Source organism: Amblyomma maculatum, chromosome 1 (genome assembly GCF_055883805.1).
Source record: "Amblyomma maculatum isolate TAMU_Amacu chromosome 1, ASM5588380v1, whole genome shotgun sequence".
In the NCBI taxonomy this organism is placed as follows: Eukaryota; Metazoa; Arthropoda; class Arachnida; order Ixodida; family Ixodidae; genus Amblyomma; species Amblyomma maculatum.
The window spans coordinates 449,856,475-449,876,979 of record NC_139344.1 but is presented as its reverse complement, the minus strand read 5'-3'; the positions used below and the strand labels follow the sequence as shown (position 1 = coordinate 449,876,979).

Below are 20,505 nucleotides of genomic sequence, written 5' to 3'. Positions count from 1 at the left end.
TCGCTTACTACCTTGAATGGCCGACCGTATAAGTACGGACGGAACTTCGATGTAGCCCAGATGATCGCAAGGCACTCCTTCATAGTTGTCAATTTGTTTCAGGTTTGGAGTGCGACCTAATAGCGTAAGCGATAACCTTTTCTCCGGCATTCCTCTGAACGAGGACGGTGCCCAGACCCACGCTGCTTGCGTCGGTATAACTTTCAGTCTCCGCGTTTTTATCAAAATGTCCAAGGAAACGTGGGGACTGTAAGCGGCGCTTAAGTTCTTCGAATTCTTCTGCTTGCGGTGCTTTCCACTCATATGGCTCTTTTGCGTTTGTAAGAAAGGGTATGGCGAAGCGCAAAAAGTTCTTGACGAATCATCGGTAATACGCGCACAGTTCTAGGAATAGGCATACAGCCTTCTTATCATCTGACCAGAGAAACTGCGCGATCGACCTGTTTTGTTTGGATCTGAACAATGATGTGGCCCATGAACAACTGCTTCTCGTCAGCGAAGTGGGACTTCTCTGCTTCTCTTTGCTCCCTGATAATTAATTGCGCGGAGCACTATGCGAAGCTTTTTCAGGTGGTCTTCAAAGGTCGCAGAGAAGACAACGACGTAGGTCAAGTATACGAGATAAATATGCCACTTAAATCCAGCAAGTACGGTATCCATTACTCTCTGGAACGTCGGTGATGTGGAAGCAGAGGCCAAATGGCATTACCTTGAACTCAAATAGGCCGTCTGGTGGAATAAACGCGGTCTTCTCTCGGTCTCTTTCGTTGACCTGAATTTGCGTGTAGCCGCTCTTTATGTCCATCAAAGAGAAGCACCTTGCGTTCAGAGCTGGTCCAGTGTGTAGTCGATGCGAAGGAGAGTGTAAACATCCTTCTTCGGTATGCTGTTCAAGCGGCGATAACCAAAGCAGGAACACAGTGTCCAATCTTTTCTCTTCACGAGAACGACCGGTGCTGTCCAGGGGCTCTTTGATGGCTGGATGACGTCGTCACGAAGCATGTTATCGACTTGCTCGCGGATGGCTTAGCGTTCTCGCGGCGATACGCGGTAGGAGCTTTGGCGCAGAGGTCTCGCATGGTTGTCTATGGTATACGGTGCTTTGCCAACGGCATTTGTCGTACATTTGACGCTGATAAAATGCACTCGCTGTAGCTTCCAAGATGAGCGCGAATCTGGTCTTGTCTTTTTTGGGGCAGTGCTGTGTTTACGTCGAAGATGAGCTGATCTCGGGTGGCTAGATCGTCTGCGGGCTGGTAGGGGTGGGAAAAGACTTCTCGGGTGCCCGCTAATTCGTCGAGAAAAGCGATCGTCGTGCCCTTGTGGAAATGCCGGCATTCTTCAGTAAAGTTCATTACCAGCAGCCCAGCTTGTCCTCTCCTCACATTGGCCATGAGTCTTGCGATCCCGGGACCTCAATCCAAGAACAACTGGGTGTTTCCTTCAAAGATCGATGTATTGGTGTCTGCGCTGCCCACATAAACTAGTGCGCTACATTGAGACGGGATGGTAAATTTTCCATCGAGGATGTTTAGAGCGACATTTTGTGTCAAAGTGGGCGTAGAAGGCATGGCGGTCTTCGTCAACGCTTGATGAGCTTTCATCATCATCCGCCTGATTATACCCCCTGCAGGACGAAGGCCTCTCCCATATTTCTTCTTCGGTTCTGTGCTGGCTGCATCCACTTCACCCCTGCGAACTTCTTTACCTCCTCCGCCCACCTAACTTTCTGCCGCCCCCTGCCAGGCTTTCCTCCCCTTGGAATCCAGTTTGTTACCCTAAGCGACCATCGGTTATCCTTTCTTTGCACATGTCCTGCCCATGCCCCTTCCTACTTCTTAATTTCCGCTAGAATCTCAGTAACATCAGTTATTTCTCTTACCCACTCTGCATGCTTCCTATCTCTTAATGTTACTGCTACCATTTTTCGTTCCATAGCCCTCTGGCTTGTCCTCAACTTAAGTAGAACCCTCTTGGTTAGCCTCCACGTTTCAGCCCCATAGGTGACTACAAGTAAGATGCAACTGTTGCATTCTTTCCGCTTGTGCGATTCTGGTAAGTTGCTAGTCATAATCTGTGAGTGCTTGCCAAATGTGCTCCATCTCAATCTTATTCTTATTTCCTTTTCATGATCCGGATGTGCGGTTACCACCTGTCCTAAGTAGACATATTCGCCTACTACTTCCAGTGCTTCGCTACCTAACGTAAACTGCTCTTCCTTCCCTGGATGTTGAACATTACCTTAATCTTCTGCATAATGATTTTTAAGCCTACCTTTCTACTTTTACTGTCTATGTCATATATCAGTATTTGCAGTTCATCCACTGAGTTACTTAGCAAAGCAATGTCATCAGCAAATCGCAGATTACTGAGGTATTCTCCATCTACCCTTATTCCTAACTGCTCCCATTCCAAGTATCTGAATACTTCCTCTAAGCAAGCTGTGAATAGTACTGGGGAGATCATGTCTCTTTGCCTAACACCTTTCTTAATGGGAATTTTGTTACTTTCTTTATGCAGAGCTATGGTTGCTGTGCAGCCACTATATATATCTTCCAGCAATTTCACGTACGGCTCGTCTACTCTCTGATTTCGCAATGCAAGAATACCGGGTTCAAATCCCAGTGCCGCGCAATTCTTCACCGAATAAGAAGTAAAAAACATCCGCGTGTTGATGGAATTGCATAAAGATTTTTGGGCGCGATCTGATGCCGGTGAACACCTGCAGCAACGCACTCCCTCACCAGAACAGGAGTTGCCCACCCTGGGGCAGTAATTGGCTGCAACCTCTCATGATCAGTTTCATAAAACCCCGGCCTTCAGTCTCAAGCGGCTGCGGAACAACTGGCCACGGCGGCGATCAGACCTGTGACGCAGCAGGGGGCGCTAAGAATTCCTAGCTCTGCTGGACAGGCTGCCAAACAAACCCAGGCAACGTTTAACGCTAGAACCCTAGCTAGTGAAGCTAGTTTAGCAGTACTGTTAGAGGAACTAGAGGGTATGAAATCGGATGTCCTAGGGCTTAGTGCGGTTAGGAGGCAGAATGAGGCATATGCTGCACTGAAGGATGAGCATGTACTGTGTCATCGAGGTTTAACGGAGAGGCGAGAACTAGGAGTAGGTTTCCTTGTTAATAAGTATATAACGGGAAATATAGATGAATTCTATAGTAATAATGAAAGGGTGGCCGGTATCGTAATTAGGCTTATTAAGCGGTAAAAACTGAAGGTTGTACAGGACTATACACCTACATGTAGTTATGATGACCAGGCAGTTGAAAGCTTCTACGAAGATGTAGAATCGGCAATACGAAAAGTAGAGACGCAGTATACTATATTAACCGGTGACTTCAGTGCCAAGGTAGGAAAAAAGCAGGCAGGAGATCAGCAGTAGGTGACTATGGCATTGGTTCTAGGAATAGCAGCGGGGAGTTACTAGTTGAGTTTGCAGTGCGCAATAACTTAAGAATCATTAAAACCTTCTTCAGCAAACAGAAGAACCGGAAATGGGCATGGAAAAGACCTAACGGAGCGACTAAAATGAAATTGACCTCATACTGTGTTCACCCCCCGACATTATGCAAGATGTAAAGGTGATTGGGAAAGTGCGATGCAGTGATCACAGGATTTTGAGGCCCCGAATTAGCCTAAACGGAAGAAGGAACGCAATAGTGTAGTAAGAAAGAAACCCATCAACAAATTAGCGGTGAGGGGGAGGGCAGAAGAGTTCAGGATCTCGCTACGGAATTGATATTCAACTCTAACCGAGGAAGGCGACATTACCCTGTAAGCAATGAACAATAATTTCAGAGATATCATACTGAGTGCGCTGTAGAAGAGGGCGGTAAGATAGTTAGAGAAGATACCGGTAAGCTATCTAAGGAGAGGAAAAATTTTAGTAAGAAACGCCAGAGTATGAAAGCTTCCAATCCAACATACTAGATAGAATCGGCCGAAATATCAAAGCTAATCAATAAGCGCAAGGCGGCCGATATAAGGAACATGGGGAAAATTGGGCATCACAAAACCGGGTTAATTGGAGAAATATGGGAGAGGTGTTCGCCCTGCAGTGGGTATAGTCAGGCTGATGATGATGATGATGATGATCCGTAGGCACATTGTTGACGAGCCGAAAAGTTTCAAGTATCAAATGAGGTTGCCGCATTCTCTCTTTTCGGACAAATCTTTAAATGATACCTTTTGTAGACATCATTTAGTGCAAACCGAAAAGATAAACCAGAAACTGTTCTCGAAGCTTACAAAGCATTTCGGTTGCTTTCATTAGCAATGATTTGTAGAACCTAAAAAAAACTGCGGAGATTCCTTACTTAAGCGAATGTTCTCGAAAACAATGATTCCCCGCAGGGATAATCAGTATATATATTTTATTTTATGGAAATAAACAACAGAATTCAATTCAATCACGAAGCGGAATTTCATGTGCACATCCCATGTTGGCACGGTCAGCTGGCCATTACGCATTCCTTCGGCGCACCAGGTCAGTTACAGCTGCGAAATCCAATATTATACATTCTATACATAGAGTAATCAGTCAGTAATCAATTCTTTCTTTGCGTCTGCACACGAGTGCAATGCGGTGCTTTCTAGTGGCAAGATGCTCTATGTTTGAGAAGCCTAAAGCGGTTGTTTGTTTCTAGAGGTGCCTCTTTTATCATATCGGTTGGTATGGCTTTTTAGTGAATACCTTTGTCGCTTAAGATTTCACTGTGGCGCCGATCTGTATTTGCGCAAGCAAGATATTAAAACAAAAACGTCGAAGAAAGGAACCCAGCTCAATGCAAAAAGTACAAGCGTGTTGCGTCATTTTTCTCTCCTTTCTCGGAAACCTTTGAGTGAAAGTTCCTTCCCTTGGTACTTACAACTCGTTTCAGGTTTTCGCTGTAAGACAAAATGCAAGCAAATGAAGGAGCTCTGGCGTCGACGTCTCGGGATTGGCTGCAACACTTAAAATAGCGTGCATGTGTCTGCTGCTGCAATACAAGTGAAATTTGATGGAATCGTCTCCTTAGCCTTTAAGGGCCCTGGTGCCTGTCGGTGACAGTGTAGCGCTTGACGAAAGTGTTCATGCGCTGGCGAACAGGTTGACCGCGTTTACGTAAAGAGCATTTGAAAAGGCGAAACGAAGCACTTTGGATGGTTTTCATCGGGCGCTGACTTTCCTCCTCCCTTCAACCCTTCAAGAGCAAACACATGTAAAGGAAAGACTGTAATGAGCTGCACGATGTTGCTTTACAACATCCTTACCCATTGCAAAAGAATGACTGCGGACGCTCTTTTTTTCTGAACAGTTATGTTCCTGCCGCTCGTTGCCGAACGCCGATGGCCTGAAGGCGACAGCACCAATAACATCCCTCCTCTTGTGATGTCATACCTGACTGCAAAGTTGACCCGCGTCTTTGATCATCGCGCACGTCCACTCGCCAAGGAACCGACAGCTATAGAAGGTGAAGAAATAGTAGAGACGCGCTGTCATACTCAAAAACTGTCCGAAGGTAATTTACTGGAATATGTCTTGTCAGCCTGTAGTGACGCTGACACATCTCTCGCTGGTTGGGAGTTTGGTTGGGAGTTACTTCAGTGCAAAGCTTAAGACAGCACACATCTTTTTGGGTATGGAAAGAGTGTAAAAGTAATGCCGATAAGCGAAGAAATGAACACACATGGATGAACCTTTCTTACGATGGAAAGCATTCTCGAAAAAACGCACAAGGAACAGCACTAAAACATAGGGTTGACACCTTGATGCGAGTTTTACATTGTCAGAAAACGGAGAAGTAAACAAAAAGCGAAACGAAAGACCAAAAAACAAACATACTAGCGTGATACGCCTTCAAAACTGTCCACGTCGTCTAATCACCTCACAAGCGTCGACATCTTCTTTCTATGTAGTTTTGTATTTGTGGGCACGCTCAATATGCTGTCGACATGTCTCCCATCGTGTTTACTTTGGTCTCAGTGTGTCGTGAACACGGCATTATCAGTGAAAGGACGTCCGTTTTTTCCTTTGTTTAGGCCTTTGAATAAAGAAAGGAAACAGGCCTTGATCAGGATGGCACTTTTATTCTCGGTAGCAAACGTGAATTGCAGATCCCACACTTTGATCATTCGGTACTTCGTGCTGTTTGCCAAACTACGCAAAGTATGGGGCATATCTGCCCACCAGCGTGGAGTACACTACATGACTGTTCCCCTTCTCAGCTGTTCCTATGACTGCGGCAGTAGCGTGTAGTAGGCGTCATACCCGTTGTTTTTGTTTCGTTTATGGTGTTTGTTCGACTTCACAAAGCTACTCAAGCTATGAGAGGCGCCGTATTGGACTATTCTTAAATTTCCCTCAGTTCAGTTCAGTCGTTCAGTCGTGTCCGACTCTTCGCGACCCTATGCACCATATCACGCCACGCTTTCCGGTCTCTCACTATCTTCCTAACATCACATAACTTCATCTGCAGTGCCTCGAGGATGCCACATAACCATCGCGTTCGCTGCCTACCCCTTCTTCGGCAACCCTCAACCTTTCCCAACATCAAATCTTTCTCCAGCGACTCCTCTCTTCTCATCAGATGACCAAAGTAGCTGAGCTTTAACTTTAGAATTTGACCCTCCAATGAGCAGTCAGGGTTTATGGTCGACAATTCCCCTACCTGCGGTTAAGTCGCACTTACATCGCGCAGCACGAGGGCGCCTTGGATTTAGCCTCCATCGAAAAGCAGCCGCCGCAATCAGGATTCGATCTTGCATCCTGAGGTACGGCAGTCAAGCGCCCTAATCACTGCGCCACCGCAGCAGTGCTCACACTGGTCCTGCCAGATCTTCTCTATGTTTCGTTGTGATGCAGTCGGGAAAGGAGTATAGTTGGGAGACTTACTCCATACAAAGAAGAAAAAAAAAAGGAAGGAGATGATCGAACCCACTGAAGCGCTCTTAGCGCATGTATGAGTAATGTTGATCACGAACAGCAAATCGTTAATGCTTTCGGAGTTTTCGTTTTCTACCGATCATTGCACCTTGATGACATTTGCGCAGAAATTTAGTTGCGCGCAGATACCGCATTGGCCAGCATATATGCAATTCTTCTTCAAGTAAAGTTTCCACAGATTTTGTACATGCATGGTTACCTGAAAAAATCTGTTCACTAGGTTTAGCTCACGTGGGATAAATATGATAGGGCCTGAAAACAAATTAGGAAACCTAGGAGCGTCGGAAGGGATTTGCTTGTTTCCGTGGCTGCGCTTATACAAGCGCATTATCGACATTCTATGACAGATCATATACTTCCTTACGGATGATACCAGTTCCTTTGGACTGGTAGGAAACGGAATAGACACAGTCATCGTACAAGAATTGAGATGGAGGTCAAAGGCTGAGCTATAGCCGCTTCTTCAAAAGCAATGACAGCTTCGCCAGTTAGGCTAGGATATAATTATTTCAAATAAGAATACGCAGCGTGAGATGGAGACAGACATAATTTCAATAATCTTCGTTAAACGCTAATGTACCTCCGAATTTGATAGCTTCTATTCCTTGACTGGCGTTTTTTTTTTTGGTTTTGTTTTTTAAAGAGGAAAAAGACGTGCTCACTAAGGAGCTTACAGACGATAAAAAAAGAAAATTGTCTGCTGTGTCTCTTCGATTCATGAGATCGTTGCGGTGCTCGAAGTAAATAGTCTGAACGCCGAAATGAAATTCCTTCGACACGCAATAATTTTGCACAACTCATAGTCTTCTTTCCACATCGAGCCAGCGAAATACACCCGCTGTGGGATCGGTACTTATCTGCATTTACAGACTGAACAGACAACCGGCAATTTTTAAAATACAGTCTAAATTTTCGCAATTTTAGGAGGTCTTTTCTCAACCTACATTTCAGTAGAGCTTTGCAGCATATTTTATCTCATCAATATTGTTGTTTACCTGCAGTAATTCTGTCACTTGCCCCAGATTACCTTCTGAAATATTTCTCTAAAAGATGCGCCCTTAAAGCATTACCTCTTTTTGTTTCTAGATAAATTAGTTTTTCTGGAACGAATTTTAAACCAATACTTAGAAACTGCTTTTTTTTAAATTGCTTCCCCTAGCCCTGTCTCCCTTCCTAAAACGACACTAAAAAAAATGAAGTTGGCTCACATTGATGAAATACCAGGACCTAATCACTAGAACACCACTCTTATTTAAATCAAAAGTCTAATAAAGTAGAAAAAGTGAGAACAGAAATTAACCTACCCTCAGAGCACGTGAACAGAGGCTCTCGCTCTAAACAAATTATTTAACGTACCTAAGCAACGTATTTGCTGTACTAAAGCAATAAAGATGCATAGAAGTCAATCTTTTTGGGCAGGAATACATCAGCGGAGTAGTAATAAAACCTGCCAGTTTTTTTTAATTTAGCCTTGTATTTTGAGGTTGATTCGGTTTCTTCTTGACTGCATTGTTCTTTCCCAGCACTAATGTTCTAAACCCAATGTTTGGTTCGTGTCACCATTTCCCGACGATCAAACAATGCAGAACATACATGCCAAGCAATGGGCAATATTAAAACACAAATGGCTCGTACACGCTAGCCAAAATCTTGGCACGCAGGCACTTTAACATTTCGCTTCTGTCATCTTGCATGCGGCCGAGTGGTTCGATCTCATGACCTTCCGCTCAGCAATTAAATGCCGTATATAGCGAGCCACAACCACTGCGACTACTGGTCAAGCGTAGCAAGACGCACGACAACAATGTTTTCGAAGCCCATATAATGAGAACCGATGAGTAGACGCCGAAGGTCGGTCGGGACAAGGCGACAGCCGAATTCGACTGGCTGAAGCTTCCAGCGCAGAGAAGACCTGAGGATCAGCGTGGTATACCGGGATGCGACCTTGACATTCTGGCGCCGAGAACACAAGCTGGCTTGTCACTGATAGGCAGCAGCGCGCGTGGGGTGTGAGACCTTTGCCTGAACTTTGCCGCGGGGCCAGTGTCACTCTCATTAAGGCCCACAGAGCAAAACTGGGTCATGAAGAACCTCTGCCCTCGCCAGTTTCATGATGGCGCCGGGGCAGCGTCGATCTGGGGCATTACCGCAACTTAGTTACGCTTGTCGGCGCACTCGTCATCTCCCTTTGTGGCCGCCAGCCTAGTAGCGGAGGAAATTGGGAGCGCAAATTAAGCACTTCCGTTTCCTTTTCGCCTTGTCTTTTGTCCCTCGCTTTTGTGTTCCTCTTCTCGTCTCTTTCCTTCATCTTGCTTCTCGCCGTTTACTTTCCCCTGACGTCTTCCGTGGCAAACAAAACATGTGTGCGTTGAGTTCACAGGCTCTTTCGCGAAGTTTGCATCGCCGCTGACAACCTAGTCCACTGCGCACGTTGTTTTCATAGTACCTGCTCCTAAAGTGTGTGCAATGTTTCTTGAGGCGAACGGTGGAGACCGAACTTCGTTTCCTATGTATGTGGGAGAGGAGAAAGGTGGAAAGTACTAATTCTCTGTTACATTGCAAGCCCTTCATTTCAGATCAAATGATGCCATTATTTTGGAGGTTTGGTTTATGCGGCTTAACGTCCGGAAGCAACTCAGGCTATAATAGACGCTGTAGTTGAGGATTGCTGATCCTGGGGTTCTTTGACGTTTACTGGCATCGCGCAGCATGAGGGCGATTTGCTTCTTGCCTCCATCGAAAATCGGTATCCGCGGCCGAGATTCGATCCCAAGTCTTGAGCTCAGCACACGAGCTCGTAATCACTGTGTTATCGCGGCTGGGCAATTAGTTTGAAGACAGCAATACACAATTAGCATGCCGTTGTTTCAGGCATTTTAAAATGCCAGCCGACATGCTTAAGTCTCAGGGGTCGGCTGCGGCCAGAAAATGAGGATAAATGTTGGTGACTGGGGATGATGACGGCAAGGGCGCTGTTCTCGGCAGTTCCGTTTATTTTTACACGAAAATCTGGCGTATATTCTTGTCAACCTATGAAAAATGTAGTTGTGCTTGGTATTTTTCATACTGCTTTATTTTGCTGCTGCATGCCTAATATAAACTCATGCAGCAGAGGTATTCATTTTATTTTACCGAGTACTCTAATGTTGCTCTATTAGGTTTAATAAAAGCATCAGCTGGTTCAAACAGGCATAAATTCACGCGTTGCTTGTATATAGCCGAGATTCCAAATTTGATAGATTAGTTTACATTCAAATGTATTGGGATGCTGTAGAGAGTATTCTCGTTGAGGAGGAAGGGGGTCTCGATGATGCAGGAGGGTGTATCTAAAACGCGTATCTTTAACACAACACTTTTGGCCTCAATAACAGCCACTGAATATGCATTAACATCGCCTCCGCATGCGCCGAGCTCTGAGTGTTCCCTATCTGTGACCGAAATGCCTACATAGAGTTCATATCACGGCAGAATACAAACTGCATTCTCAAGGTTTGGGACAATTTACGACTCGCAATTAAAGGAGTAGTGCCCCTCGGAATACCACATGAACCCTAAGACTTACAGTGTATTGCCCTTGTGTCATTTTCTCGTACATCAAGTTATGCTTCTCATAGGATAACATTTCCATTGGTCAACAGGGATATTATACTATGTTTGACCGAAGTTCGAGGCAGCATATCTATGTATACTAAAATATGCACCCAGGAAGACTGTCATCGTAAAAATCTTGGGAGGCTCTTGTGGCATTGCTTAATCAGAAGCGACTTCCGTATTTCAAAACAACAAAGACACCAAGGCGTGCCCCTGAACCAGAATGCTCATTCAACCGCATCCGACTATCTACAGAAGAGCGCTTGTTTTGCCACGATGGTCACGATTAGTCAAGATGAAATCTCGTGTCGTCTTTCAGCTGTACAGGACCCAAACGTGTTGTGTGCAGGCATATTTCGGCGGACTCACTCATGAGTTGACTCCCTCGGACTCACTCAGGATCACATTCAGATCATGATCTGAGTCGTGAGTTAGCCTGGACTCACACTCAGATTAGGATTTGAATTGAGTCCGGACTCACACTCAGATCGTGATCTGAGCCGTGAGTCCGGACTCACTCAAATTATGATCTGAGTTTGAGTGAGTTCGGACTCACATTCAGATGTGATCTGAGTCGTGAGTCCGGACTCACTGTGTTTATGTGTGTATGTGATCTGAGTCTGTATGTGTATGTGATCTGTCTGCATCTGTCTGTCTGAGTCTGTATGTGAGTGTATGTGTGTATGTGATCTGAGTCACATACACACACACATATGAAAAACAACTGAACAAGGGTAAATGGGGTACGCCTCAGTTCGCAGATGAGCCAACGTTTCGACAAGTGGACTTGTCTTCGTCTGGGCCCCGACGAAGACAAGTCCACTTGTCGAAACGTTGGCTCATCTGCGAACTGAGGCGTACCCCATTTACCCTTGTTCAGTTCTTCATACCGTATAAACCATCTTCTTTATTTCGTTCTACCTGGACACATACACACACATACACAAAGATAGGCAAGATTCTTGGTACATACTAGGAAAGTGGTGATCTTTAGTGCATTCGAAATGAAACAGACCTTGAAGGTAATATACGTATACGTATAACCACACATATCAATGCTGATCTATGATATATATTATAAGGTGGCTCCAAAATGTAATTCTTAGAGAGGTGTCGTAATAGTCTCTTCTCGATTGTTCCGCAGAACTTGGACCATTGAATGAAAACGCGATTCAGCTGTACGTCACGTGCAAAAGCATCAGCCAACGTTATTCTTCTGTGAATTTAAATGGGCAAATTCATCCGATTGAGAAGAAATGGATGAGAAAGTGCAGGTGCATCTAAATGATGGTTCGTATGAGTTGTGAGTGGAAATGACTGAGTCGAGATGCGTGATGAATTGGAGTGAGCAGAGATCAGTCGAGAGTGGAAATGAGTGAGTCCATGACGAGTGAGCCCCGATGCGTCGCAATGAGTGAGCACAAATGGGTCCGCAGTTGAAATGAGTGCGTCCAGATGAGTGTGCGATCGAATGAGTCATGAGTCGAAGTGAGTGAGCACAGGTGAGTCGTGAGTCAAAAAGGAGTGAGTCGAGATGAGTTCAGATGAGTCGTAAGTTGAAATGAGTGAGTCCATGATGACTGCGAGTTCCGATGAGTCGTGAGTCGAAGTGAGTGAGTGAGTGCAGATGAGTCGCGATTCAAAAATGAGTGAGTCGAGATGAATGAGTTCAAGTGAGTCGTGAGTTGAAATGTGTGAGTAAGCCCAGATTAGGTATGAGTCCGAGCGAGCCCTAGTGAGTAGTCATCATGCGTGAGTTTGAGATCTTGAGTCTGATTGAGCCCGAGTGAGTCAACAGCTTGAGTGAGTTTGAGTTCGTTTATTTATTTATTTATTGATACTGGAATCCCAGTGTTGGGAATTTAGCAGGGTGGGAATACAAACTAAGCAATTTAACAAAACAGGCAAAAAAATAATTACAGCGCAAGTTGAAGCTCTTCGGCACAATTAGGAATAAAACCAAACATATACAATACAGCAGTGAAATAACAAATGCAATAAAAAGAAACTAGGTGATATGTTGCGAGAACAACGTCAGTGATAGCTGTAGCACTTCATTGTTAGTGAGGTTATTCCAATCGGAAATAGTTCGTGGAAGGAATGAGTATGTAAAGCAGCTATTTCGAATGCGAAAAAGAGTAAAGTTAGCTCGTGTCGTTGTCGAGTTGCGTATCCGGACGAACTAAAACAAGCAAATCCGTGAGTTATGATCTGTAGTGTCTTTCTTTTAATTAATTCGTACAGAAATCTAAGTCGTGCACAACGATTTCGCTCAGTTATTGTCGGAAGGCCAGCTTGAATTAAAAGGTGTGTTACTGATGTACGCCGGTAATTGTTATATATGTATCGTGCCGTCCTCTTTTGAACGTTCTCTAATTTATTCATGTTAGTTTGTGTGAGCGCGTCCCATATGATTGAAGCATAATCTAAGGTAGGCAGAACAATAGATTTGTAAGCTAGCGGGCGTACTTATGGGGTAGACAACCGCAATGCCCGTCTCAAGAAAGAGTTTACGGAAAGGGTTACATGTTATGAGACCAACATGTTTATTCCAACTAAGATTGTTACTGACCCAGAGCCCTAGGTATTTATATTCTCTTACTTCAGTTAGTGTCATGCCGTTAATACAATAATCGACTTTCATTTTTTGAGTGATTCTCATTAGTACAGTTTTTTCAAAGTTATTGGACATTTGCCATGCTTCACACCATGCGAAATCTGTTTGTAACGCACTATTAAGTAGTGGTTGATCAGATACATTTCTCACTTCTGTATAAATAACACAGTCAACAGCGTAAAATCTAATTTTCACAGGAATGTTAACGACAATATCATTAAAATATATTAAAAACAACAGAGGACCAAGAACAGAGCCCTGAGGGGCGCCAGAGTGAACTGTAAGCCTGTCAGAAGAATGATGGTTAAAGACAACGAATTGTTCTCTATTTGAAAAGTAGGCTGAAATCCATTTTACTAATTGTTTGTTATCAAGTACTGTATCCAGTTTATAAATTAACTTTTCGTGAGTAACCTTATCAAAAGCTTTCGAGAAGTTCATAAATACTGTATCAACCTGCGTTCCATGGTTAATTGACGAGGCGAAATTATGTATAGTTTCTGCTAACTGTGTACAAGTTGAGTAACCCTTCCTGAATCCATGCTGATATTTAGTAAAAAAATTATTAGCTTCGAGAAAGTTCGATATGTGATTGTGAATGATGTGTTCAAGTAGTTTACAAGCAGTTCATGTGAGTGATATAGGTCGGTTTCTTGATTAATCTCTTGTCTCCACTTTTATGAAGCGGTTTCACTCTAGCAGTCCCCCAGTCTCTTGGCATGAGTGTGTGTGAGTCCGATCGAGCCTTGTGAGTCTGAAGGAGAGTGAGCCCGCAGATGGACCAAATTTTCCTGAGTGAGCCTGAGTGAGTACACGTGATTTTGCCGACCTATGTGTGCAGGTTTCACGCTCTGCAGAGTATAGGTACGTATAGGCGCACCTTGCCTCGGGGACGGCATCTGCTTGATAGGGGTAGACGAAAATTGTCGTAATAAGGATCTAATAATGAAAAGGAAATATAGTGCACTAAACACGAAAATAAGTTAGCTTGAGTTCTGCCTTCTCCTGCCTGTTCGTTGTAGCAGTTGTAGCTGTCGTAGAAATCCTTGTCTAGGTCATATGCCAAGAACCGAGCAGAAACGAAGACGAATAACCTAAAGAAGGCAAAAATGGAAAAAAAAAGAAAAAGAAGAAAGCAGGGGGAATAAAGAGAAAATTTAAGCCCAGTCGAAATAAATGTGAAGTGAGCGAGAAAGAAGAAAACGAAATGAGGAGAAAAAGTTAATTAAGACAAAGAAAGTAAAGGGACAACGTGGCTCTCGCGAAGTGTTTTAACTATAGTCCGTATCATAGTCATTCGCTCCTTTTTTTTATGATCATCCCAAGCCGAGGCGATATCACGCAAGGTTAACGCTTTTTCTTCGCATTTGTGACGCGCACAAAATGTCATTAAAGCATGAGTGGTATCCTCAGATGAAAAAAATTATCCTCGCAAGACTGGAGAAGAGCCAGTATGAATAAAAATATTAAGGGTCACCAGACTGCTACAAACAACATAACATAATAGGCGGGTGCCGCAATGCCTGTAATAGCGCCATTCGCCACTCTCGTGCTTATCGCGTCACACTTCATTTCGTGCTTCGCCTAGACGGCAGTCTATCAAGGCCTAAATCATGATGGGCATAAAAAGGGAAAGGGGAAACTGAAGGGTTTTTATGGAGAGAGTTCTATGAAAGAAAGTAAGGATAACTGCTACAAGAACAGGAAGTCATTCAGCGATACAAATGAAATTACAAAAAGTGGAAAGAAAAACCCTTTTACCCGGATAAGCAGCAGTTGAAAATATTGGAGCGGAGATTTGTAAATCGGTGTGTGTAATTTCAGCCACATTTAATTTCATGTCGGAACGTAAGGCGCAATAGGTACACATAGTTTAGCACATATGTGAATAAAAATGAGATTTTAACATTCATTCATATGCCATGAAGATTACCACTATATTTTAAACGCGAAGGGCAGTACGCCCCTCAAGGTTTTGTATCAGAAATGTAATTCATGAGATAAATGCGGATTTGCATGCGAGAAATATTTGTGCTTCGTATATAAGGTTGTCTTCTTCTTGGACAAGGCTGTGTGGACCACGATGCGCTATTGAGAAAGGTGTTTTGTCCCTAACCCATATGCGAGTTCGTGCCATTGTGAAGTTTTTTATATATTTGTAAGTCTTTTCTTATGTGGCAATATGGCAATGTCTATAAATATATCTCACTACTAGCATTAGGAGTGGCACATCAGTTCTCCAACGTCGAGCGAGTGTCCGCTAAATTTTACTAGAGGATAGCGTGCCCACGTTGTAATGGCATTCAAATGGTAAAAAAGAAACAGTATCCTAATAAATGTTTAATTGCTTATCACCACATGAAAAACTCTATCAATCGCGCACGTGTAGCCCCAGAGGTATGGGCGATTGAAAGTAGCCTCCGCGTTATCCCTGTCAACTCATCAAGCCTGTCTGTATAGACCTGACAGCAGTGGGTTGAGTAAGCGCATGGTGTCTCTCCCGTACCGCTTGGTGTCTACTTCAACTCGCTTCTAGCGAGTATGTATAGCACTATATAGCATAGTCGAGATTCACACTTCCTGTGCTATCTTCCTATTCACGTACATTTCCGTTCTTTTACTATCGAGAGCACCGCAACTATTTTTAATCGTTGATTAGCGCTAGAGCAAGCATTAAATTTTGCTGCTGACGTTAATAGCCACGCCGGAAGCGTTTTTATTCCATACTTACCATTAACTCGACTTACTGACTCGACAGCTTCTGCATAAAATTAGGCAAGCGTGTCAAATGGGTTAACAGCTGCCCTTGCAGGAGAGTTACCTTGACGCGCTCCGCGGCCTACTCGACCTGGCTGCTTATTTATAAACCCCTGTAAAAAAAAAAAAAGAAACAAAAAAAACGGCTGTTTTTTTTTTTTTTTTTTTTTTTTTAGGCTAACTGGACCTGACTCTGTCAAGTCCATGTATACAAAGCTGTAGCCAGGCCCAAGCGAAAAAAAGATAAATATTGCGGGCATATCGAGCTGCTCCCGCAAAAGTGTTAATAGCCAATCCGACTCGATTTAAACCCTTTTTTGTCGCTTGCTTAACCGCAACAACTAAACACCAGATGATGGGATGGGAGAGGAGACTAGCCATGGTCTTCTGCAGTACCGCGCGGACACCCCCTTTCTCGTCTCCACTGAGGTCTCGACTGCGCCAGCGCACTCTAGCAGCCTAAGTCACAAATATATGGATGGGTGACAAAGGGCCAGCAAATGAAGTTTCTAGCGCAGGGCTGATTCGGGTAGCGTGGTGTCCCCTCGCAACTTTACCCTCGAGCGTAAATTCATTTCCTGGTCCTTTATTGCCCATCTGGAAATCGAGACGTTCTCTGCAAGGAAAGAGTCACAGTCCTTCTTGAATGCTCAGTGGTGACAACCTTATTCTTTTCAGCGCGGCGAAACAATGATAGCATTCAGATGCATTTTTCCACTGTGACGTCACGTGCGTGACGAGATACATTTTCTGGAAACTGGGGCGAACCATTTGTTACCTTACCACTGATCACTTGTCAAAGAATCGGTCAAGACGGGCGAATGCCTGGCACCGCCGGTGATCGCGAAGCATGGCAGCGCAAATTTTCAAAAATATCCAGGAAATTCTCAGCTCGTTTTAAAGACGTTTATGTGGACTACAAGCGCAGTAACACGCGCTTTTCATATTTACGCGTTTTGCGGGCCACTTTCTGAACCTCCCTTTCTGAAACCTCCTACAGATATTTTTTTCAAGAACCCCCGGCGTCAACGTTGTGAGCGCAAAATCACTGGCATGGCTCTGGAAGGTAGTCGTAAATGGCAGTTGACACGGCCGGGAACTGCCATGGAATGGCCATTTTTGCACGTTCTGTGAGCTCCGGATTATCAATTCCAATGGGAGGCCCACAGTTTTCGAAAACTACCCGGTACACTTCGAGGAAAAAATGCTACCCGTAGGCCTTTTAGGCACGTTTGCCTGGCCTTATTAAGTGATGCTTTGGACCAATTAGGTTGATCTGTCATGTGGTATGTAAAATTACAAATACACGCAAACATTTCATGGATTAAGGATGAAGCGAGTGCAAATTGCATGCACGCGAACGCTGTATGCAGCAAAAGTGATATCAGCGCATTGAACCCGCGTTTATATTCCTGGAATGCTCGCACCCTGCGATAATGCATACACAGATCTAACTGAATCGCGCAAATGCTGTGTGCAGATCGCTGTAAGCGCTTTCAGCATATTCGTCCAAAACACTGTGGTTGACTTAAAGCAGCCCAACAATGCAGATGAATGGGTAGCTGATCCCTCACGTACCTCGCTCACAACCCCCTCCGACCTCATGGACAACCACCGGATAGGCCTAATCGTCCGAAATCAACGAGCGAACATCGCTAAGTGGCAGCCTGAGGCCCCTCTTTTCCTGCATGTACAGTGAGAGTGCATGGGTACGAACTTAGAGCGAAGCGTGATATCGCGGGTAGACGTCGGTTCCTATATGAGCGAGACGCGGGCTCTCGGCGGCTGTTCGGGCTTCAGTATCGATCGCTGGCCCTGGTGCCCATTTGTGTAATTACTCGCCCGCTGAACAGCTTGGAGCACGCTTTTGAACTATTACGGCGTCAGCAAGGCGCCTACGCATGGTAAGAAAGGGAACCCAAGTGGAGAGCCGCTGTTTGCGGCTTTGTTGCTAAAGGCAGTCAAGCAATTCTTAGTGCTAAAGCACATTGGCACGTTGACAATCAGCGCGGAATAGAGGGCTCCGCTGTAGAGCCAATTACGGCCGCTCTCGCTGGACTATAATTTTGCCTGCTTGCTTTTGGGTTTCTTAGTTTTGCTATCCTTGCCCACTGTCAAACGGCACGAATATATTCAGCATCATTCTCAATTTCTTTAAGAAGATTCTTAATAGTCGAAGCTGCGTGTGAAGAGAGGAGATTTCAGGATTTATTTGTTCGGATTGAAATACGTTGCCTGTTTGAGGATGCTTTTGCGACGCTTACGGAAGTGTGCGTGAAGTTCGCTTGGACGTTTTGCCTTTGTTTGGGATCGGAAAATGGCGCTTTCGCATTCAACAGTTTCATCAAACTGGGCGGAGTCACCAGGATGAAAGCCTCACCCAGATATCTAACGTTAAAGCATATCTTATCCCTGACACAACCACGTTGCCCACACTGGCCACCTGAGCTCCACCGCACGCAGACATCTTTGTCGTAGCCCGCTAAACATGTCGTGGCCCGCTAAACTTGATCACAAACTGCTTTTATACTTTGTCACACTTTACGCATAAAAAATACCGTGCTTCAGTTTTTCCTGAACAAGCAGAAATTCGTTTAGCGTTGATTAGCCACCGCAGGCCAGTCGTAGTAGTTAGGAGCACTGAACGAAAGGTGCACTTTCCCAGAAAATGAAACGACCCAGAAAGCATATTTCTCGAAATAGGACCAAATTTCGCGTTCTACTGATGGTCATCTTTGAACGCTTTTACTCCTGTTACCAGGCGAGAACATTGAGGGGACGAAAGTCGTTTATCTTATCTTGTACCGGTCCGTGCAGTATGCGTCGTCATTCAATGCTTTTACTCCTGTTATTAGGCAATAAAATTGTGGGGACTGAGGTCGCCTACCTTATCGTGTACCTGCTCGTGTTGCCAACGGGGTCCCAGTTTGTAGGCACACATTGAATATCGTTGAAGATAACAGGAGACGTTAACAGCGCTACCAAAACCGACACTCACAAATAGGCAACACAGGACAGGCGCTGACACTCCTTTTTTCTCGAAACAACACCGTATACAAACTTCTTCGTCGGCAACAACTTCTTCTTCGGTCCAGTGGAATTCAATCCAGGTTTTAATGATGGTGGATTTTGTTCAAAGAATACTCTATTTCTGAACCGCATTTTCAAAGTGCTCTTAAGTACAATAATAAGGAAAGTGCTTTGCAAAATAGTCTTGGTAGAATTGTACTTTTTTATGTAAAAGCAGCACGAATGAGCCGAGATGACGAATGTTCTGGTCTACAGAACGATCTAGAAGTACTTTGCTTTGGGCTAGTTGGTTCATGGTTGAAGTGGATTATGAAGTTGGCGCCTTTCCTGTTAGTTTGGTGTTCCTTCCTTGTCCTCGTCCCTTTTCGCGCCGTCTTCATAATCCACTTCAAGAGCGATCTAGACCAGTGAAAACGTGATCCGAAACAAAGCGAACCCGCCGTTCATTGTAACTGTTGCGAAGTAGGTGGATGGCAGGTTCTATCCATATTGGCTCGCATTTTGTTTAGATAGCTCTGTCGACAAGAATACTCATATGAGCTCAATTGGGCTGCTTCCTCAATTAAATATATAATTCTACGAAAATTATCACGCTTCAAAGTGTTTTGCTTGTGATTGTACTTAAGGCGCATTAGAAAAGTCCTCTTCAAAACTATAGGATTTTAAATTTCTGTCATAACCAATAAATGAAATAATAATATTAATAAACGTATTTATCACAACAGCACCTCGAAATAAAAAGCCTTGCTGGATAGAGAAAAGTTCGAACGTCACTTGCCTTCTCCCATGAAATTGCTAGAAATAGCAAATTTATTCAATTTTAAGCTTTCATCAACCTCGCCAGCAAGCAGAAAACGATTTTCAAAGGATTTAAATAGCTTTGGGTATTGCGTGAGATAACATGTAACTACATTCTTCAAATACTAACTTCACATTTTGACGCATACTCCTTAAGATGACGCCATAAGCACTCCTATAGAATAAAAACGTGTGTTAAGCTTTATACTCATTTTTTATATTTATATTTATGGTGCATAAAGAAATATCTGTTATAGTCTTATATTTGTAAAATACTTAGGATTGTTATTAAAATCAATGACGCGTTAGTTTTTTAAATACGAATCAAACTTGTCCACTTCACGATATTTATGAATTTTGGCTGAATTCAATATAATGTGGATAAAGAACGAACAACTCTAAAGCTTCAACGTCAAAATTTCATAAACAGAGAACAAGGCAAGGACAATACAGTGACAAAGGTTTATTTGCAACACTTTATTGAGTCGCGCCAGAATGTAGTGTTACGTGGCTTTTTCGAGCGGAACGACTCTCGGTTCAACGTCAGGAGCATCTCCGGAACACCAGAGCACACCAGCGCGACAGCTTCAGCTTCAGTGTCGTCGTCGTTCAGTCCAGTGCTGAAAAATCCTCGTTGTTTTCCAAATCTTAGATACATACCGTAACGCTACCCTCCACCCCCCCCCCCCCCCCCCCCAACCCCTACCACCCCAGCGGGGCAAGCATGGTCGTTGTGCTTGCCAAACCGAGGAGCGGAAATAATAATGTTTAAGACG

At 44.1% G+C, this 20,505-nt stretch overlaps 1 protein-coding gene across 1 annotated transcript in view; it reads left to right on the top strand.

The window, feature by feature from the left end:
• Positions 1-20,505, top strand: part of LOC146209641 (uncharacterized) — a 137,092-nt gene that overhangs the window by 90,778 nt on the left and 25,809 nt on the right. The gene's annotated exons all lie outside the window — the stretch shown is intronic.